The 23,707-nt window shown below is 43.1% G+C and overlaps 1 protein-coding gene across 1 annotated transcript in view; it reads right to left on the bottom strand.

Annotated features, from left to right (window-relative positions):
• The window catches only part of CLYBL (citramalyl-CoA lyase), a 453,107-nt gene that overhangs the window by 147,298 nt on the left and 282,102 nt on the right, over positions 1–23,707 (bottom strand).

Here is a 23,707-nt window from a genome sequence, read left to right as displayed (position 1 = left end):
AGCATGACTTAAAGTGTACCTATCATTTAACAAACCTACCTCTATACACTACTTTCTACGATGTTCATCCTTTTCTTCCTATTAATTTCGATCCCATGCATTTCAAACCCCTTTTTTTGGACATGTCTCAATTTAGAGTTTCTGTCTTCACAGTATCTACGTTTCTGCTCTAAGGGGGCGGGACTGTAGTGTAGCCGTTGCCCATACGCAGCACTTTTCTGACGCTGCCCTCACTTCCCATAATTCTCTGCTGCAACTCATCGCCAGCAAGTGGGAAGCTGGGTAATGAGAGCGTTCTTCTGACAGTGCAGGAGCGCACATTGCTTACCCAACAGGAAGCAATCCGTAGATGTACGCAGTGAGTCAGTCGACGGATTATGCCTGACAACAGAAGACGTTCTCAATGTTTGTGAGTAAGTCGACCGTAGCAGCCGCAAAAGTGAGGACATACAGTACAGACCAAAAGTTTGGACACACCTTCTCATTCAAAGAGTTTTCTTTATTTTCATGACTATGAAAATTGTAGATTCACACTGAAGGCATCAAAACTATGAATTAACACATGTGGAATTATATACATAACAAACAAGTGTGAAACAACTGAAAATATGTCATATTCTAGGTTCTTCAAAGTAGCCACCTTTGCTTTGATTACTGCTATGCACACTCTTGGCATTCTCTTCATGAGCTTCAAGAGGTAGTCCCCTGAAATGGTTTTTATTTCACAGGTGTGCCCTGTCAGGTTTAATAAGTGGGATTTCTTGCCTTATAAATGGGGTTGGGACCATCAGTTGCGTTGAGGAGAAGTCAGGTGGATACACAGTTGATAGTCCTACTGAATAGACTGTTAGAATTGGTATTATGGCAAGAAAAAAGCAGCTAAGTAAAGAAAAACGAGTGGCCATCATTACTTTAAGAAATGAAGGTCAGTCAGTCAGCCGAAAAATTGGGTAAACTTTGAAAGTAAGGGCTATTTGACCATGAAGGAGAGTGATGGGGTGCTGCGCCAGATGACCTGGCCTCCACAGTAACCGGACCTGAACCCAATCGAGATGGTTTGGGGTGAGCTGGACCGCAGAGTGAAGGCAAAAGGGCCAACAAGTGCTAAGCATCTCTGGGAACTCCTTCAAGACTGTTGGAAGACCATTTCAGGGGACTACCTCTTGAAGCTCATCAAGAGAATGCCAAGAGTGTGCAAAGCAGTAATCAAAGCAAAAGGTGGCTACTTTGAAGAACCTAGAATATGACATATTTTCTGTTGTTTCGCACTTGTTTGTTATGTATATAATTCCACATGTGTTAATTCATAGTTTTGATGCCTTCATAGTCATGAAAATAAAGAAAACTCTTTGAATGAGAAGGTGTGTCCAAACTTTTGGTCTGTACTGTATATAGAGGATTTATGAACTACTTTTCAATAGACAATATATTATACATTTGAAGGCTAACATGACAGCTACTGAATTAAGAAAAAAAGATTGAAATGATAGGTACACTTTAAATGTAGTGATTTACATCAACAGGAAAAATGGGTGTATTGGAGGTAGGTGGTTAGAGGAAAAGGTGATAAGGAATAGACAATTTCTTAAAAGTATCCAACTATGCCTTAGTAAAATAGACTTACATTAGACCATTAACCCCTACAAATACATGATGTAATTCACCTCCTGCACCTTACATAAGGCTTTTGAGTATGGCAATAGTTTAATAGTTATAAAGCAATAAACCAATGCATAAAAACTCATTATGGCACATACTGTAGGTATGTACAAAGCAAACCTTTATCCATTTGGTTGTACTTATGCCACAATAATTAAAAAATATTCTTTCTATTTCTTTCACAGGGCCATCCAACAACACTAAGAACAATCTATCCAAGTTAAGCCTCATTCACACGTCAGTGTTTTGGTCAGTGATTTCCATCAGTGACTGTGAGCCAAAACCAGGTGACGTGTGAATGAGGCATTAGGGATAGTGAGGTCTCCAGAGAATTAAAGATATTCAAAGAAATCTACATTTATATATGAACATAATATGAATAGCATAATGTAGGAAACTGAATAATGTCTCATGCACATGTAAGCCGTTTTTTCGGTCTGCATATTATGGAGCCACGAATAATGGATACCGGCTGTGTGTGTTCAGTATATTGTGGAATGGAACATTCTGCCCTCTGTAGAACTGTCCCATTCTTGTCTGCAAAACAGACAAGAATAAGACACGTTCTATTTTATTTTTTGCGGGGCTGCGGAACGGAAATACGGATGCAAACAACACACGGGTATGCTGTCTGCATCTTTTAGACAGATCTTTTGCATCCCATTAAAGTGAATGAGTTTGCATCTGACCTGCAACAAATGTGGATCGGATGCGACAAAAAACTCGGTTGTGTGCATGAGCCCTAAAACAAAACATTCTTGCCACAAAACCAGTGATTTGTTGTACATTCACATGTAATGATTGTTTTGCTGTTTGCAGTACCAAGTAACCATGCAACTGAATAAGCTTTAATAAGCTTCATTCACAGCTTGTTGGAAAACTTGAGAACATGCTGTCATAGTCTACATGCACTAACTGACCATAGGTTCTTGCCAGATTTCCGTCATCGCATAGCTAGCCATATTTGACCAAATCTGCTCTACAATTTGCACATATATCACTATATTAAATATAATACATGCAGAATGACAATAAGGATGAGTTCTTATTATTCAAACAGATACACCTTTCTGAGGTCCAGAGTTAAGTTTTTGTTTTGTACATTTGTAATGCACTCATCTATTTCCAGCAGTCCTACAGAGAATAAATGGAGCAGCAGGACATATGCTCTGCCTGCTTCTCCATTAGGACAGAAATAAGGGATCCCCTCTATCCGGTTTGGTGGGGGTCCCAGCTGTTGGACCCCACCAATCAGCTAACTGTCCTCTATCTTTATTTACTTGACACAATCTCTTTAATCAAATAACATATATTTACTTTATTATCTTTACAAGAGGTGGTAATTTGATAATATGCTCATACAACATCGAGGAATTCCTTCTATTGCCCTGCAAATCTCCCAGCAGAAGTCAGGCACCCTTCCTAAACACAGGAATCACACATAATTTCTTGAGCAATTTCCTTTAGCCAAGGCCAAAGAGAGCCTAAGGGAATGAAAAGTATAAAGAAAATGCATGCATGTCTCATTTTTAGATACATAATTCAAAGGAGAATATAGCCTTATTAATGTATGTATCCCTTTACCTGGAAAACTGATTTCCAGCTTTCCCAGAAAATGACTAGTTAAACAAAATGATCCAATTAGAAGATAAAATATTTCATTTGTGTAAGTCTGATTCCATGAAATATATTATATATAGTTTTTAGTAGATGCCAATATTCCCTATGCTGTGAAAACAACATAAAAACAGAAGAGAGCAATTTAAGATGCATATATAGTAGTAACCTTTCTGCAACAAAGATTATTCCTTAGGATGTGATTGCATTCTCTATAAGCCTTGAACTGAGAAGAAACAAGGGCACTTTATTGTGACCAGTTACCATGAGCTGCCACCACCTGGGGAAGACAATGGCTATCGAGACGTACAAGTTCACAAAGAGCTTCCCTCCCCCATTTGTGAACAACAGACCTGTCTTTGCACTGAAATCTGTAAGAAAAATATGCATGCAGTTTCTTCAATTGCCACTCATTACAGCTAATAACTAATCATCCTCAGAAGATCCGAGCTCTGAATGATCAGATCTGCTAGGAAAACAACATCCGTCCACTTTCACACTCCACTGGAAGAGGTGGTCCCTCACGGCAGGGCTGCATGGTCTCACCATCTGGAGATTAAATCGAGTGTGAAGTACAGTATAGTGCAGGACCAGGCTCCGTGGCGGCAGCTCAGCAGTTACTTCATTAGTTCTAAACTTCCAGGGATTACATTGGCATTAGGTTGACTGTTGGATGGGAGAAAACAGAAAAGGAAACTCTAGAAGAGACGTGATTATTAAGGGGCAGATCCACAAGTTTAATTAAAGGCGGAATCATCCATACACCCTAAAGCATACTGTGCTTACAAACACAGAAAAGGCCTCCGATTGTGTTAGGAAAATATACCACTGTTTATTGAAAAGATGTGTGTTTTTTTTAATTTAACTTTACCGTGTATAACACACCATACTCACTTTTTTTTTTGTTTCAATAATTTTTATTAGGTTTTAACACATTAAGATACATTGCATATATGCATTCAGAGAATTCAGTCAATTAATTTGTTTTGCAAACAATTACCATTTCAATTATGACACAGTGAAATTACAATGTGAACATACTAAAGGATAATAAAATAACAAACAACGGTGTACCGTCCTTGAGCCCCAGTTTGTCTAATCAAATATTCAGTATTTACAAGAAGGGTATGTTGTCCACAGTTGCCACATTTTGTCTACCTTGGTATTGTGCAATACCCTGTAAGAAAGTATTTTTTCATAGGCAGATGTAGTGTTGCTTCTACGTCTTTCAAATCTGGAGGTTTTCGCTCTCTCCAGTGCCGCACCACCACCAGTTTTGCAATCACTAACACATAGCCTATTATGGTTCGAACCAGCACCGGAAAGGAACCCGGAGAAGGTTCTGCTCTGCAACGCAAAACCCCAGACAGTAAAGAGAAGACCGCGTCCCAGTATGAAAAAAGGACAGGACATGACCATAAGGTGTGGAGTAGTGTTCCTCTCTGGCCGCAAAGGCGCCAACAATAGGGCCAGGAATTTAAAAAAATCATATGTAACCTGTTAGGCGTGTAGTACCAACGCAGAAGAGTTTTCATAGCTGTCTCATAGTGAGTTGTGCACCTAAATGTACTAGAAGAGAAAAGAATGGCCCTACTCCAGGATAAAGCTGTGTATTCCCTACCCATCTCCTTCTCCCAAGTTATGATGGGGGTTGTTTTCACAAATGTCGTGGCTTGTGATAGAATGTCATATATAGGTCTCCTTATTTTAGTCCTAGGAGAGGTAAGTTTAAAAAGGGTTATGATATCAACATTAAAGGAGGGAGGAGTCTTATGTAGAGAGTTAAGCAGATGTCTCAACCGCAGGTATTTTTAGAAATCTCTATGTGGGATTCCATAGGTCTTATGTAGGTCTGTAAACGACTGCAATGTCTGTTGAGAATACAATTGTTGGATCGGGTCTATCCCTCTAGGTGTCCAGTGGGTTAAAGATATATTATCTATTAATGTTCCTAGGGATTCCAAAGGAGCTATCGCCATGCAATCCTATCATGGTTTAACTACCGAGGAGTGGAATTTGCGCCATAGCTCTATTGAGGGGGGCAGCGTTTAAGTTTTTAGATCACAGTGGACTTACCATGAGGGTGCTAGCTATAGAATAGCAAGTTTACAGCTTAGCAAGTGACTGTGCCGCCAATAAGGCAGCACAGCGTGGGACTGTGCTGTAATCTGAATGCCACTGAATGAACCTAGGTAACAGGATAGGCAGCAGGCAGCTACTGCAGCATTTGCATCATCACCAATGTTATAATACAGTGCCAAGAGGCACCAATACTGAACAGCCTGCTGACAATGTTGCAAACAACTGTAGCAAAATAGCGGATACTGATATCCAATTCAGCATATAAAAAGGCAAACAGTCAGCTGAATAAAGCTACAGTTATCATTGCCAAACGGCTGTCAGTAGATCAATATATCTAGTGTAGCACCGCCAAGGCCCACTGGTGAGAGTTTTAAATTTATAATTTAAGTAGGCTAGCTATAAGTTTTCACCATTTATTAAACCTAATAAAATAAAAGTTAATTTTTACTAAAAACAAGATCACAAAATAAATAAGCGCACGTCAAGAGTAGGCAACCAATAGTCTCATGACTAAATGTAAAATACAATTGTACTATATATGACTCGCTAATTTTCAGATTTGGGTCTAGCGCCGAGCCAAGCAATAAGGCCTTAAGGTTATGGGTCGGAATTGCACTTTGTTCTATGTGAACCCAGTGTTTGTCCGTGGCTCCTGTCCACCAGTCCTTCAGAATGGAGAGGTTGGTAGCTACATAATAGTGATGTGGACACAGTAGTTCCATTCTTCCCCTCCCTCTCACGATCATCAAGGTGTATGAGACCCTAGGCTACCTATTCCCCCAAATATACTTATTGAGAAGCTGTCACGGCGGGCGTGCACTCAGAATAACAGAAAACCTACCAACCAGGCTCTGGGCGAGAGACAGGGAAAGGGTCACCTCCTAGCTAATCCCTGACCTCTTTCCCTGCACTGCTCAGCCCACCTGCAGACCTTTAAGGTAGGTATGAGGTGTCCCCGTGCCTGGGCTGACAAAACCCTAACTTCCCTGATATGGTGAAGAGGGGAAATAGGAGCAGCCTGCTCGCACAGAACCTGGATGGAAAAGATGACACAAAATAACTAAACCAGAAATCACACTTATCTCTCTGAGCTGGAACAGACAGAGAACCTTCCTTCCTAGCTTCCAAGACCACAATGATTTGTATAATCCGCTCAGAGCACTGGGCTGGTGAGCCCTTTAAACTAATGACATCACACAGTGCACCTGATGAGAGGCGGATCCAGCACGGCTCCAAAACAAACACTAAACTCGTGCTGCAATCCTGGCTGACCTCCGCACATCGTCAGAGTGGGGCATGACAGAAGCTGTTTGGCTTTCAGAAAAAAAACTACTGGGTAGGGGTGAGGGAAGAGTCCGGAAGATATACAACACTTTGGGTATTGTAAACATCTGGAAGGTGGCTATTCTGCCCACCCAAGAAACGTCATGTTTTGTAAAGGTAGATAAGTCTTGTTCTATGATTTTCAATAGCGGTTCATAATTATAGGAGTAAGGCATTGACTGGGCCTTAGTAAGATGAATACCTAGGTATTTTATCTCTTTGTCTTGCCAGTCCAGTTGGAAGGCAGATTTCATTGACTGAAGAGTCTCCTGGTGGAGATTCAGGGGCAGCACCTCGGACTTGGATACATTAATCTTATAATATGATAAGAGCTATATCTAGAGATGATATCTAAAGCACATTGTAGCGAACTGGTTGGCTCGTTTAGGGTGAGGATGATATCGTCTGTATATAGAGATATAAGGTGTCTTCTGCCTCCTATACTGATTCCCTTAATATTTTCATTTAAGCGGAGGTGCTGGGTTCAATGGTCAGCACACATATCAGCGAAGACAAAGGACATCCCTGGCGCATCCCATTCCCAATTCGAAAAGTCTCAGAAAGAGCTTCACTAGAAAAAACTCTTGCTGTTGGGTTACTGTAAAGGTTTTGGATTGCTGAGAATATTGCCCCCCTTAAAGCCCATATGTCATAATACCGAGAAGGACGAGTTAATACGGTCAAACGCCTTCTTAGCGTCCAGCGTAACAGCCACCATGGGGACCCTATTTTTCTCCACATAATCCAAGATGTTCAAGACACGTCTAGTATTATCAAAGGCCTGCCTTCCCATGACAAATCCTGTCTAGTAAGACTGTACCAAGAAAGGTACGACATGTGACAATCTGGAGGCCAGTATTTTTGCATATAACTTAATATCCACATTCAAGAGGGATATAGGTCTAAAGTTCTGAGGAACATCGGTTGGCTTCCCTGGCTTGGGCAGCGTGACTATTCGTGCAGATCACATCTCGGACGGGAAGGGGACACCCTGTGCAGCCTGTTGGAACACTGATTCCAGGCATGAGGATATCAGTGTGGAAAATCTTTTATTTATTAAAATTCGCTTGAGAGACCGTCTGGGCCGGGAGATTTTCCAGAAGGCAGCACCTTAATAGCACCAAGAATTTCTGCTATGGTGATCGGGGCGCAGAGAGAAGCCAATTGTTGGTCAGTCAAGACCGGTAAATTTGCATAGTCTAAGAAGTTTTGTGTCGATGTGATTATATTATCTAGAGGAGGTTGTTGGTTCTCTATATTGTAAAGGGTGTGGTAATATTCTTTAAATTGGGAAGTTATTTCTCTAGGGTCTGTGAGTTTGGCCCCAGTAGCCGGATGTTTAATGTAAGGAATTCTAGAACGCGTGTGCTGGAGCTTTAATCTGGAAGCTAGGACTTTACCAGCTTTATTGTTTTGTGCATAGTATTTGGCTTTAGTCTTAACAAGGGCCCGTTCAATTATGTAGAAGCAAGTTTCTTAGTTGGTTACAAATATTCACTATGGATTCGGAGGTGGTAACAGTGGGGCTTTGCTTGTTTAATCTCTCGAGTTTATCGAGTTCAACCAATAATGTATTTTGCTTTTGTTCCCTAGCTTTCCTTTCTTTATGGCTGATCTTCATCAGCATTCCCCGTATAAATGCTTAATAATACACATTAGAAGCTGTACCATGTTAAATTTAAAGAATTCTGTGGTGGCATTTTCTATTTCTTTCCCATATATAGAGTGGCCCAGGAGAAAGGTCTTGTTTCTCCATATTTTGTCTGGGTTGCCTTCAACACCTTCCTGAATATGAAGTGTTATCGCTGCGTGGTCTGACCATTTGATTAAATCAATACCAGATTTGCAGCTCTTATACAATAATGCACGATCTACTAAAAATAAATCAATGCGAGAGTATGTTCTATGGCATTCTGAGAAAAAGGTAAAATCCCTTTTTGTGCTATGATGTGCTCTCCATACATCAAAGAGTTCTTCTGCGTGTATGTGATGATAGACCATTGTCTACAGATCTAGTGGGGTTGCTGGTGTCTATTGAGGGGTCTAGTATGCTTTTAAAATCACCGCAAAGCAACAGGCGACCCTGGTTAACCTTATTGACTCTTTTCATTAGCCTATGCAGGAATGAGATTTGTCTGCGATTGGGTGCATATAAGTTAGCGATAGTGTAGATATTATTCAAGGAACACACCAGGACCACATAACGACCTCTGGGATCAATTATTTGTGCGATCTGTGTGAAGGCAACCGTATTTCTAATAGCAATTAGAACACCTCGTCTTTTTTTCTGAGTATGATTGCAAAATTGTTGGAAAGCAATGGTGCTTCAATCTATGTGCATCTTTTTCCATAATATGCGTTTATTGTGCACACAAAACATCAGCGTGGTGCAAGATCGCCTCCTTCCACAGATAGGCTCTTTTCTGTAGACAATTTCGACCCATCACATTAAGTGACATAAAGTGGAACACCATTGAGTCGGTATAAGGACTAAGGTATAAAGAGAAAATTGGCTCAGGACAGCAAATACAACTGCAACCAAACATAAAAATCTGTGTACACTGTATAACATAAGGGATCATCTCTGAGAGTCCCTGAGGAGTGTAGAAGATATAGGATACAGGACGCAACTCTAGGTTGCCATCAGCAGTATGGGGTTATAGTCCGGTGTGTTACCAGAAGGAGCGTATGCAACTTTTCCTCTGCACCCGGTGATCCTAATGGAGCGATAGTGGGATTAGCCCGGTGGATAGGGTTAAGCAAAGTTCCATTGCCAGTCTGTATTCTTCCGAGGTGATTTCAGAGGTTGAATCGGCTCAATTGATGCTGGAGTCATGTTCCATGAGAGTAGTAGTTTTCTACCTTCTTCTAAGGTCTTTATTGAGTATGAAGTGCCATCTTTGGTTAGTAGGATCTTCACTGGGTATCCCCAGCGGTAGGGGATGTTGTTCTGTCTCAGTAATGGGAGCCAGCAATTTCCTCTGGCGGAGAGTTGTAGCTGAAAGATCTGTGTAGAGCTTAACGGTTTGAAAAAGATCTGGTAGGACTGATATCTTCCGGGCGGCTGACAGTATAGCATCTTTAACATGAAAGAAGTACACTCTAGCTAGTGTGTCCCTGGGGATCGTTTCTGCCAGATGTGTGGGTCTAGGGACCCTGTGTGCTCGGTCTATAATCATGTCTTGAGCTGATAAAGTGGGTAGTAAAGACAGGAATAATTTTTGTATGTAGGAGGTAATGCTTTAACGAGGGACCGTTTCTCAGCTTAATATTATTGCGCCATGAACGGTCTTCCAGGTCAGCCAGTTTAGATTTCACGTGTTCCAGCATATCCGCTATATCATTATGGGTGTTGATTACGGTATTTTGAGACTCTGCAAATTCCCACATTTTCATTTCAATATGTAGCACTCTAGCATCAAGGGCTTGTACAGAAGCTGATATAGGTGTCAGCAATGTAGTAATGTCCTCATGGAGGGAGGATTTCAAGGCAATTAACATGCGTTTAAGGGCTTGTTTAGACACTGGAGAATGGGATGCGGGTAATGCCGTTAGTGCGTCTGTCATATGGGTGGTTATCCCTTCTTCTGAAGAGAAGGCTTCCTCTGTATAAAGTGGGCTTTGATGATGTTCATGGTGCCCCTTGCCCTGTTTTATATTGTGGGGTTCAAGCCCTGGTGTTAATGGCTCTTCTGGCATAGTAGCATGGCACATTTCCTGCTCCCCCTCATGCGCTATGGTGGCTGCACTCTTTGCTTGTAAAGGGGGACCCGGTGCTCTGGCCTGTAGGCCTGTATGGAGCCGCACTCACCGGTGATGTCTGTGAGGCAGGTGAAGAGATGGGTCTGGTGAAGTTGGAGAAGAGCGGAGTGAGGAGGGCGCGGCTCTTCTCCATCTTTGCCGGCTCAAAGAATTGCCTCAGGTTCAACTCCGGCTTGTGTGGCATCCTGCGGGTTTTCCCCATCTCGGAAAAGTTTCGGTATGTCAGCTGATAGAGTTTGGCAGCTGCAAGCCCTGATCAAGGGTGTGGGTGCCGGGCTGATGGCTGTCTTTGTCACTGGGTGCGGGAGCTCAGGGATTATGCGGCCATCTTCCTTCGGTGCCTGGCCACTCCCAGTGACATATATTACTTGCTCTTGAAAACTTTAAGCTGTGCTGTGATTGGCTGCTATGGGCAACAAAGTCAGTTTTAAACCTGTACACAAAATGGAAGTTTTAACCCCTTCACAACACACTCTGTACATGTACGGTGCTGAAGGAAGTGAATAATATGATGCACTGAACAGCGGCAGGTGCCAGGCCAGGCTGTTACTGTTAACCACTGACATCGGTAATAACTCTAATGATGGGGGATTCACCACCGCTGCATCTAAGGGGTATGCAGAGGGAAGGAGCTCCCTCTCTCACCTCATCGGCTTCCCGCTAAGTGATCATGGGGTGTCGAAGGCTGCTATGGCTACGGAAGCCTATGATGCCCAGCCCCTGAAAAACCATTGCCAGAAATATAAAAAAAATATGGAATTTTTTTTCTAAAATGCTTTTATTGTGTAAAATTGAAAAAAATTAAACAATGATCTGCTCTACAAAAATATCACATGATCTATCCTGTCAGGTGAACGCCTTTAAAAAAGTATAAAGTTGAGCGATCAAAAAGTTCTTTCTACCCCAAAATGGTACCAATGAAAACCTCCTCCCACAAAAAATGAGCCCTCAAACAAGACCATTGTCAGAAAAATGTTTAAAAAATATGGCAACACAAAAACATGATTTTTTTTCTTTATCATTATTTGATATTGTCATATCCGTAACGACCGGCTCTATTAAAATATCACATGATCTACCCCATCAGGTGAACACTGTAAATAATACATAATCATATAGTCTGTGTAACAGAGAAGGACATAGGGAGCAGTGTGCTAGAGAGAAGGCACATGAGAATAGTCTGTTTGACAGAGGAAGTATGGAGTACAGCCTGTGCAAGAAATGAAGGCATGGGGAGCAATCTATGTAACAGATGGGGACATGGAGAACAGTTTATTTTACAGCAGGATCATGGTGACCAGTCTGTCAGAGGAAGGACCATGGGACCAGCCAATATAGTAGAAGGGGTATGGAGAGCAGCCAGTATGAGATTCCTCTGTGCTGTTCTGCTGGCTGTGAAGAAGTCTCTGCTGAGCTTTGCACATGAACAGGAAGGGGGAAGATCCTGTGTGTATTAGCAATGTCATTGTACTTTACAGCTGGGACTTGTAGTCCCACACATACAACATGAGTATCCCTGCAGTCAGACTCCAGACAGGGCAGCACTTTTATTCACTTCCTTTGCAGAGCAGGGGGATGGGAAAGGCAGTCTTTGTTGACTCCCAAATATTCATGAGGAAAACCTCAGAGATTGTTGATACATGCCCCACAGCTCCGCAATTGCATGTCAACAAAGTGGCCAGAACAAAACTAGGGAAATGAGCAATTCCAATTTTTGGGCCTAAAACTTGCTTAGCTTATGTATATATTGCTGACCATCAGATTTACAGTGCTTTTTTTTTGTCATAACTTGGAAAACCTCTTTAAACTGAAAAAGCTGACGGGACATGAAAGGGACTTTAACTCAAGAAAGTAACTCCTTGGAGGTTTTTTTATACTATATCGACCCTTGCTGTCCGTCGTTAAAGAGGACAAAGTAAACGCTACATTTCTCTTTATCGCCACTAAAACTCCCTCCTTCTTTTTCTTGAACGCAGGAGAGTGGAAGATATGTGGGAAATCGGAATGTGTACATCTATGGGAATCATTCAGCAACAGGTGGGTTTCTTGAGCCATTAATACATTACAGTGTGAGGTCATAGCATCAGCCCATATCATTCTCCTCTTAAATGGGGAGTTTAATCCCCTGACATTCAGTGAGTAAATCTTAAACCCCATCAGGATAATAAACATACCAGCTTAGCTCCCCTCCGTTCGGACAAAGGTATAGGAATGCATATGGGAAGAAGGCATCATCACACACCTGAGCCTGAGGTAGAACCTCTGAAAACATTAGAAAAGAAAGAACAAAAAAAACATAAAATGCAGATGTTAACAGATAAGTATTAGAAGCAATACTACGATGCTTCACAGTGGTACAGTGGAAGAAAGGGCTTTCGCCCCATAGAGTAGGGGTGCAGAGGAGCAAGTTATTCTTGTACCTCACAGCACCAAATACTATTGGGCAGTCCTGCTCAACAGGAATTTTTGCTTTTTTGCTTGGCCACGATGAGGATCACCCGCTGGCGGAGTGCCAGCAGGCAGGAGGCTCAAGGCCAACAGCTTCTGCTCCACCGCCCGTGGCGTCGTGCACACATGGAGTGTGCCGTTATGCGCAATGATAAGTTTCACCGGAAAGCCCCACCGATAACGAACTTGTTTCTCCCGCAGGATTTTTGTGAAGAGGCAAATTCCTTCCTTTTGGCCAGGGTCGCCGCAGATAAATCCAGGAATATCAGATGCCATCAAAGGAGCTTCTGGGTTCCAGATTCGGCCAGGACATCGCGAGGCACCGCAGGAGCAAGATTTGCTGGCTTGGGGATCCTGTGTATGCGGTCAATGGTAAGGTCCATCTCTGAGAGACTCGGTAGGGCTTCTTTGAGTAAATATTGCAATAATGAGAATAACTGTTAAGGGCCCACTGTCTCAGGCACACCCCGGAGTCTGACATTGTTCCGTCGGCTCCGGTCTTCCATATCGGCAACTTTAGATGTTAACTTGCCTACCTCCTCCAGGGCAGCTTTAGCGTCTATCAGCAGATTATGCGAGGCGGTAAGTTCTGTCATCTTGCCTTCTCGATGCGAGGTGTGCTCTCCCAGTTGTGTTACTTCATCTTGCACTTCTCTGAGGATGGTGTGGAAGTCCTCTTTTAAAAAAGAACGCAGGGAGTCTAGCATGCTCCGAAGCAGCTCCTCCGTGAGCGGTGGGGAGCTGCTGTCGGGAGGTGGCGCGAACCTCGCTCGGTGAGGAAGCAGGGGAGCCATCACAAAATGGTGCGGAGGACGGCTTCGGGCTCCCACTCAGTGGCGGAGTTTTATGAAAGAACTCCGTAAGTTTTGCCGGATCCTGGCGCTTCTTAACTCGCCCCATGGGTGGACAGGATGCAGGAGGAGAGATCCTTATAGATTTGATAGCAGGGTAGGCTGGAATTAAGCCGAATTGTAGTGCTGGAAGTGGAGCTCTTCAACTAATCAGCCAGCGCCATCAGCGTCCAGGCCACACCCCCCCCCCCCCCCTTGGAGTTTTTTTTTGAATCGTAGGGATCTAAGCAGTTGGACCAACAACCATCAGATGTCAATATGTCCTAAATATACAGTGTCTGGTGGAAACAAACCCTTTTTATCTTTTATTATCTCTTTACAAGTGACAGCAACCCAACAGTAGTTATACAGGGCTATGAGGAATCTTGAATTACTAAAGGTTACTTTACAGTAGCAGTCGGCATCTGTCTGACTTCACTGCTCTTCATGCAGGGTAATTTGTCTTCTTACGTTCAAAAGCTTTTATGTATTGTCATATAAATAAATGCAAAAGTTGTCTTTGTCAGACAGAAAATCTAATTTGAAATATTAATAAATAATTCCACACCATTATTTACAAAAATTCTATGGATACAAGAAAAACAAATTATAAACTCTTTGGAAGTCTTAAAGAATAACAAAAAGTAAGAAGGCTCTTTTCTTCAGAGTATACCTGCCACATCCTATATTGTACAACTCCAGCTACTGCTGTTTTAGAGTCTGGTACAATAGTGTTGATTAGATCTACCTGTGGATAAAGGAAATGTAGTGCTGTTGAAAATGAAGCATCTTCTTTTTTTATTCTTGTGGCAGAGTGCAAACATCACATGAAGCTCACTTGCTATCTATATACCACAGTAGTGTAACAAACAGGTGAATGAACGAAAAATAATGACCTAATATTAGCAGGATAAAGGGTCTCTTCACATAACCAAATACATAACCAATTACCTTGTACTGTGCTAAAACATCATGAACAAGGCAATCCGAACCTTAAGGCTGCCCATACACAAATGGAATCCACATGTGCCTCAACTGTAATGGTAGGCTGGCACTTGTATATGCTATGTGTTTTAAATAGCATGTATAGTTGTTTGTTGACTTATTTGTCCTGATATACAATGCCCTGGATGAATTAGAACCCTCATAAACAAATGCATAGACTGTGCTTGAGCATATCAGTAACTGTATTGAAAAGCAATACAAGTGTATAATAAAAAAAAATATATATATACTGTGCTGTATACATGTTTTAATAAGAACTTGTGGGATTAGTATGCACTTAGGCCCCTTTCACACGGGCGTGTCCGGATTAGGTCCGGATGCGTCCCGGTGCATTACGGCAAACCCGCGCGAGTAGGAACGAAATTGCAGTCAGTTTTGACTGCGATTGCGTTCCGATGTTCAGTTTTTATTGCGCGGGTGCAATGTGTTTTGCACGCGCGTGATAAAAAACCGACTGTGATACCCAGACCCGAACTTCTTTACAGAAGTTCAGGTTTGGGTTAGTTGTAGTGTAGATTGTATTATTTCCCCTTATAACATGGTTATAAGGGAAAATAATAGCATTCTGAATACAGAATGCATAGTACAATAGGGCTGGAGGGGTTAAAATAAAAAAATAAAAAATTTAACTCACCTTAATCCACTTGTTCGCGCAGCCGGCATCACTTCTGTCTTCATCTGTGAGCAATAGGACCTTTGATGACGTCACTGCATTCATCACATGGTCCATCACATGATCCATCACCATGGTGATGGATCATGTGATGAGCGTAGTGACGTCATCAAAGGTCCTATTGCTCACAGAAGAGATGCCGGCTGCGCGAACAAGTGGATTAAGGTGAGTTAAATTATTGTTTATTTTTTTTAACCCCTCCAGCCCTATTGTACTATGCATTCTGTATTCTGAATGCTATTATTTTCCCTTATAACCATGTTATAAGGGGAAATAATAATGATCGGGTCCCCATCCCGATCGTCACCTAGCAACCATGCGTGAAAATCGCACTGCATCCTCACTTGCTTGCGGATGCTTGCGATTTTCACGCAACCCCATTCATTTCTATGGGGCCTGCGTTATGTGAAAAACGCACAAAGAGGAGCATGCTGCGATTTTCACGCAACGCACAAGTGATGCGTGAAAATCACCGCTCGTGTGCACAGCCCCATAGAAATGAATGGGTCAGGATTCAGTGCGGGTGCAATGCGTTCAACTCACGCATCGCATCCACGCGGAATACTCGCTCGTGTGAAAGGGGCCTTATATAGTCACACAATTGCATATATCTGACTTATTTGACAGAACTGTTTCAAACTCTTCCAAGAAACATCGCTGAATGCTGTGTGCAACTAGCCTACAAAATCTCAAATTTATGCAAAAAAGAAATGTGAAACTCTATAGCAATATAATTTCATATGTTGTGATTATTAGAACAGCATAGTTTGTTTATGGGTGCCAAGAGGAAGGAGTTTTCAATCCGGTAACAAATACAAAGTAAATCCACAGCACTCCAACTGCAGGAAATAGTTAATTACAGTGTTACCTCAAGATACAATGACCTCAGGATTCAATATTTTCCACTTACAATGGTCTTTCCTGGGTCATCGTAATTTGAAACTAGACTCAGCATACAGTGCTTCAGACTCCGATCCAACCAATCAATATGGCCATTTCACTAGAAAAACCAGTGTATTGGCTGTCTAGCAGCTTATCTTTACACTACAGTGCGGTACTACGTGTCCTGTACTGACCTCTGTTTGTGCCAGGATGAGCCGCTCCCTTGGACATCATGTGAGGGCAGCTCCATTTTATTTTTCTGGTACACTGTTTCACACAATTTTTCTGGTACACTGTAGTTCTGGCAGGCTGTTCCGCAGAGCCTGAGCTCTCTGGGTCGGGCATTGCCAGATGCTACCAGAATGCCCGCCGGCCCCATTGACTATAATTTTTTTTAAATTTTTTTTTTTGGGGGGGGGGGGGGTGTTTAATCACACACACCCAGCACCCCCCCCCCACCCCAACTTCCCCCCGTTTTGCTTATTTCTCCTTTATCACACTCCATAATGAACATAGACCCCAGACCATGAAGTATATTAACATGTAAACCACTGAATACTGACCACAGAATAAACAGACCCCCAAGAGCAGACCCAGACAATATCTTCCAATACAGACTCCGACAGCAGACTCCCTGAATCAGTACAGACACCATACTATACTATATACTATATATTAAATACCAACTATAGACGAGACCCAAGAATAAAGACTATTCCCAGACCCTGGGCCAGATCCCTAAAACAAGTACAGACCGCTGACCAAACTCCAAAATAAATACAGACCTCTGACCTCAGAATAAATACAAACTCTAGAACAGGGATAAGCAACCTCCAACTGCTGTGAAACTACAACTCCAAGCATGCATACTTGCTTAGCTTGTCAAGTAACTCCCATAGAAGTAAATGGTGGGTTCTGGGAGATGTAGTTTCAGAACAGCTGGAGTGCCGGAGGTTGCTGATCCCTGCTTTAGAATATATGATATACAGACCTGGGCCAGTGCTTGAAATATAGACCTGAGTATAGACCCAAGATCTAGACTTCAAAATAAAAATAGACCTCAGACCCTAAAATACAGACCCGAGACTAAATGCTAAGTCTCTGCATAACTAAAAACAGGTACAGACCCCAAAATAAATATAGATCCCATACAGAATGCTAGGCAGGCTGCCCCTGCACTCCGCCGGTGGTCTAGATCCATGACTTCTTCTGCTGTCAGCAGCAAGACTGGACTTGCTCCTCCTGCCATGACCCCCCTCCTCTGTCCTTAGGGCATGCATGCACATCAAGATCTGCTCCAGCCTATGGCTGATCACTTATGTGTATTTAAGGGAAGGCGCTTGATCTTTAGCAATTCTAGTCTTGGCAGTCCTAGTGAAGGTGTGCCTATTGCTGTCTGACTGCCCATGTACCAAACCTTACCTGTTTATCGTCTCTGATGAGCCACTGCCTGTCCTGACCACTACCTGCTTATCATATTGACCCTCAGATGCCAGCCTTAACCTCGGACTTGTTTCACGAATAAACACAAACTCCACTTGCCCTGACCTCACACTGTTTCCTGACTATGAGTATTGCCTGATCCCTTTGTGCTTCTCACCAGAGTCTCTGGCCCCCATAGGTCAGCTATACCGGGACTATTACAAGTCCAGATCCCTGAACAGTGTTTAAATTGTGAATACTAGAGTACTGACAGGATAACACCTTTAGGAATAGCCCAAAGTCCAACTGATTAGTTGGCATTTTGCAGTGACGGGTCCTCTTTAAACTGTCCTTCAAAAGGCAGTTGTGTACACTTAGCCCATGACTGCAAAACATGCATATTATGCATTATACTTTTTTTTTTTTTTTTTTACAGTTGGGGGACTGGGAGTCCAATGTATAATGGTCACATGTTTGCTCATTATAGGATAGGTCATCAGTATCTTATCGGTGGGGTTCCTGGGTGTCAGACCCCCACCGATCAGATATTAATGACTAGTGATGAGCAACATTTTTAAAAATTTGATTTGGGGGATTCGCCAAACTTCGACAAATTAATTTGTCATGAATCGCTATAAATCAGGTATACCTGTACATCACATTGAGCCTGCTCCATATGTGACAGGTGCTGGCTGTATGATACAGCAGACACCCAACCACAGTTACAAGGAATGGCTACTAGGGTGAATAGGACAAGGGATCAAAAGGGGGTGAAAATTTGTCACTCTAAAAATAAAAAATAAATTAAAAAAAATTACGTTTTAATCACTCCCCCTTTCCCAATTTTATATTTAAAAAAAAACAAAAAACCTCAGGTCAGATGACCAATTAGACCCCCAATGTTAATCAGACCTCAGTTGACAGCCCCAATTTTAAGAATACCCCAACAAGACCTCAGATCAGACCCCTAAACAAACCTCTGCTCAGACCCCAATGTGAATGACCCACAATCAGACCTCGCATAAGAGCCCTATGCCTCTCATCAGCCCCCATATGATTCTCATCAGCCCCCCATGCCTCACATCAGCCCCCCATTGCTTCTCATCATCCCCCATGGCCTCATATCAGCCCCCATGGCCTCATATCCGCCCCCATGGCCTCATATCAGTCCCCATGCCTCTTGTCAGCGACCATATCAGTCCCATGCCTCTCATCAGCCCCCATGCCACAGAGAACATAAAATAAAATAAAAACACCTCTCCTGCTCCAGACACCGCCACTCCTCTCCTCCAGCACTCCTCCTGCTCTTCCTGCCGCCGCTGTGCTGTGAACTGAACGAACTGAGGACCCTGAAGCGGTGAGTACAGAGCGTTCACCGCTTTCCCGTTCTCCAGTACTATTGAGCGCTTCCATAAAGGAAACGCTCATTAGTATTCACTCCATAAGACGCAGGGACATTTTTCCCTGTGTCTTATGAGGCGAAAAATACTGTAGGTATCACCTCGTTCAAAAAGGCACATACCGGGTACATTCAACCTGCACTATCCTTGCCGTCTTCCTATGCTCTCCCTATCCTCTCTCTACAGTGTCTAAAAACTCTCCCGACAATCTCCCTACACTGTCCCTGCACTTTTCCAATATTCTACAATTAAAAGCTTTCTAAAACATTGTCCCTAGCACATAAGCGATTGTCACATCTCTCAATAAACTCAGCTCACAGTGAAATGACAGAGAGTGCACGGGCTGAGGCTTTTTACAGGGCTGTGACATCACAGGCGATGGCTGATCTGCTGATTGGCTAGCTGCACGGCATTATGGGTCATATCACGTTCCCAGGCTTCTTACTTGCACTTTGTTACAGTAGCCATTTTAGAAAAAATATGATTCGTTACCATGAAGCGCAAGGAAATTCGGCTTTGCAGCAAATCAAATTTTTCCTAAACTTCAGATTGAATTCCACTTTGGATGCTTCGATTCGCTCGACACTACAGATGACATATCATGAGAATAGGTCATCAGCATCAAAATCTCACAAACACCCTTTAAACTCTATTTAACATAGTCAGATTAGCAGAATACATTGTGAGATTTTTTCTAGCACACACACCAACAGTAATGTCAATCATGCTTAACCTACAGTACCAAGTACCACATCATGGAACTACTGGCACATACTACACTGCTCAAAAAAATAAAGGGAACACTTAAACAACACAATGTAACTCCAAGTCAATCACACTTCTGTGAAATCAAACTGTCCACTTAGGAAGCAACACTGAGTGACAATCAATTTCACATGCTGTTGTGCAAATGGGATAGACAACAGGTAGAAATTATAGGCAATTAGCTAGACACCCCCAATAAAGGAGTGGTTCTGCAGGTGGTGACCTGACCACTTCTCAGTTCCTGTGCTTCCTGGCTGATGTTTTGGTCACTTTTGAATGCTGCCGGTGCTTTCACTCTAGTGGTAGCATGAGACGGAGTCTACAACCCACACAAGTGGCTCAGGTAGTGCAGCTTATCCAGGATGGCACATCAATGCGAGCTGTGGCAAGAAGGTTTGCTGTGTCTGTCAGCGTAGTGTCCAGAGCATGGAGGCGCTACCAGGAGACAGGCCAGTACATCAGGAGACGTGGAGGAGGCCGTAGGAGGGCAACAACCCAGCAGCAGGACTGCTACCTCCGCCTTTGTGCAAGGAGGAACAGGAGGAGCACTGCCAGAGCACTGCAAAATGACCTCCAGCAGGCCACAAATGTGCATGTGTCTGCTCAAACGGTCAGAAACAGACTCCATGAGGGTGATATGAGGGCCCGACATCCACAGGTGGGGGTTGTGCTTACAGCCCAACACCGTGCAGGACGTTTGGCATTTGCCAGAAAACACCAAGATTGGCAAATTCGCCACTGGCGCCCTGTGCTCTGCACAGATGAAAGCAGGTTCATACTGAGCACATGTGACAGACGTGACAGAGTCTGGAGACGCCGTGGAGAACGTTCTGCTGCCTGCAACATCCTCCAGCATGACAGGTTTGGCATTAGGTCAGTAATAGTGTGGGGTGGCATTTCTTTGGAGGGCCGCACAGCCCTCCATGTGCTCGCCAGAGGTAGCCTGACTGCCATTAGGTACCGAGATGAGATCCTCAGACCCCTTGTGAGACCATATGCTGGTGCGGTTGGCTCTGGGTTCCTCCTAATGCAAGACAATGCTAGACCTCATGTGGCTGGAGTGTGTCAGCAGTTCCTGCAAGACGAAGGCATTGATGCTATGGACTGGCCCGCCCGTTCCCCAGACCTGAATCCAATTGAGCACATCTGGGACATCACGTCTCGCTCTATCCACCAACGTCACGTTGCACCACAGACTGTCCAGGAGTTGGCAGATGCTTTAGTTCAGGTCTGGGAGGAGATCCCTCAGGAGACCGTCCGCCACCTCATCAGGAGCATGCACAGGTGTTGTAGGGAGGTCATACAGGCACGTGGAGGCCACACACACTACTGAGCCTCATTTTGACTTGTTTTAAGGACATTACATCAAAGTTGGATCAGCCTGTAGTGTGTTTTTCCACTTTAATTTTGAGGGTGACTCCAAATCCAGACCTCCATGGGTTAAAAAATTTGATTTCCATTTTTTTTTTGGGTGATTTTGTTGTCAGCACATTCAACTATGTAAAGAACAAAGTATTTCAGAAGAATATTTAATTAATTCAGATCAAGGATGTGTTATTTTTGTGTTCCCTTTATTTTTTTGAGCAGTGTATAAGGCTTACCTAATGTCCTTCATATCAGATATTGCACTTATATGCTATAGGGCAGATAAGCTATTGCCAAGATGTGCAAAAAGCAATATGTACTTTTTCCTAAACTATTTATTAACTGGTCATCTTGATGCAAAAATGGGCACACAAAATGCTAAGGTTACAGAAAACTGTAGATTCCAGATGGTGGGCAAACGTAAGGTCCTTAATCTGCAATTTCTAGACAAACTGCCTCTTTATTTGGACACTAGTGAGATTTTAGTTTTAGTTTCACATCAAAACATCTGTGATCCGAGAGTCTGCATTAGACTCTTTTTGCACACTAGAGGATTACTTTAACAGTAAATACACATCTCTTGAAGCTATTTCATTGTTTATATTGTATTTATCAGCAAATAAAAAAAGGATTGCAGTAATTTTTCACATAAAAAACACAAAAACAGTACTCTTAAGTGGACAAATATGAGCCACTTTTTAGACAGATTCTAGGTGCATCATTAAATCAGGGCCAATGTGTCTGTTTCACACACTTTCTTTAACCCCTTCCCACCCAACACAGTACGTGGCTAGTGCAGTGGGAAGAAGCTTGCTGCCCAGTGCACGTCTCGCTGATCAGGTGGGTACAGGAGCTATGCCTGCTTGATCAGCGGCAGGGACTGGGTATTACAGACAGCCGGGCCTCAACTGTATATGCCAACATCGCTGTAAATGCTGATGATAACTGATTAACCCCTTACATGCCACAATCAATGTAGATAGCGGCATACAAGAGCTTCACAGAGGAAGGGTGCTCCTTCTGTCTCTCCCATTGGCCCCGATGCTGTGATGACTGGGGGCCGATAGTTGCTATGCAGCCCCAGGCTTCTCACAAGCCTTGGGGCCTGCTAGCTACAGAAGCCTATGAAGCCCAGTCCCCAAACTAGGTCGCATAGGCGAACTGTCAGTGTACAGTCGTGGCCAAAAGTTTTGAGAATGACACAAATATTAGTTTTCACAAAGTTTGCTGCAAAACTGCTTTTAGATCTTTGTTTCAGTTGTTTCTGTGATGTAGTGAAATATAATTACACGCACTTCATACGTTTCAAAGGCTTTTATCGACAATTACATGACATTTATGCAAAGAGTCAGTATTTGCATTTCTTTTTCAGGACCTCTGCAATTCGACTGGGCATGCTCTCAATCAACTTCTGAGCCAATTCCCGACTGATAGCAACCCATTCTTTCATAATCACTTCTTGGAGTTTGTCAGAATTAGTGGGTTTTTGTTTGTCCACCCGCCTCTTGAGGATTGACCACAAGTTCTCAATGGGATTAAGATCTGGGGAGTTTCCAGGCCATGGACCCAAAATGTCAACGTTTTGGTCCCCTAGCCACTTAGTTATCACTTTTGCCTTATGGCACGGTGCTCCATCGTGCTGGAAAATGCATTGTTCTTCACCAAACTGTTGGATTGTTGGAAGAAGTTGCTGTTGGAGGGTGTTTTGGTACCATTCTTTAATCATGGCTGTGTTTTTGGGCAAAATTGCGAGTGAGCCCACTCCCTTGGATGAGAAGCAACCCCACACATGAATTGTCTCAGGATGCTTTACTGTTAGCATGACACAGGACTGATGGTAGCGCTCACCTTTTCTTCTCCGGACAAGCCTTTTTCCAGATGCCCCAAACAATCGGAAAGAGGCTTCATCGGAGAATATGACTTTGCCCCAGTCCTCAGCAGTCCATTCACCATACTTTCTGCAGAAGATCAATCTGTCCCTGATGTTTTTTTTTGGAGAGAAGTGGCTTCTTTGCTGCCCTTCGTGACACCAGGCCATCTTCAAAAAGTCTTCGCCTCACTGTGCGTGCAGATGCACTCACACCTGCCTGCTGCCATTCCTGAGCAAGCTCTGCACTGGTGGCACTCCGATCCCGCAGCTGAATCCTCTTTAGGAGACGATCCTGGCGCTTGCTGGACTTTCTTGGACGCCCTGAAGCCTTCTTAAAAAGAATTGAACCTCTTTCCTTGAAGTTCTTGATGATCCTATAAATTGTTGCTTGAGGTGCAATCTTAGTAGCCACAATATCCTTGCCTGTGAAGCCATTTTTATGCAACGCAATGATGGCTGCACGCGTTTCTTGGCAGGTCACCATGGTTAACAATGGAAGAACAATGATTTCAAGCATCACCCTCCTTTTAACATGTCAAGTCTGCCATTTTAACCCAATCAGCCTGACATAATGATCTCCAGCCTTGTGCTCGTCAACATTCTC

The sequence above is a fragment of the Bufo bufo genome, chromosome 3, assembly GCF_905171765.1.
Source record: "Bufo bufo chromosome 3, aBufBuf1.1, whole genome shotgun sequence".
Taxonomy (NCBI): Eukaryota; Metazoa; Chordata; class Amphibia; order Anura; family Bufonidae; genus Bufo; species Bufo bufo.
Note: the sequence above shows the minus strand (reverse complement) of the source record. Positions and strands in the feature narration are given on the sequence as shown.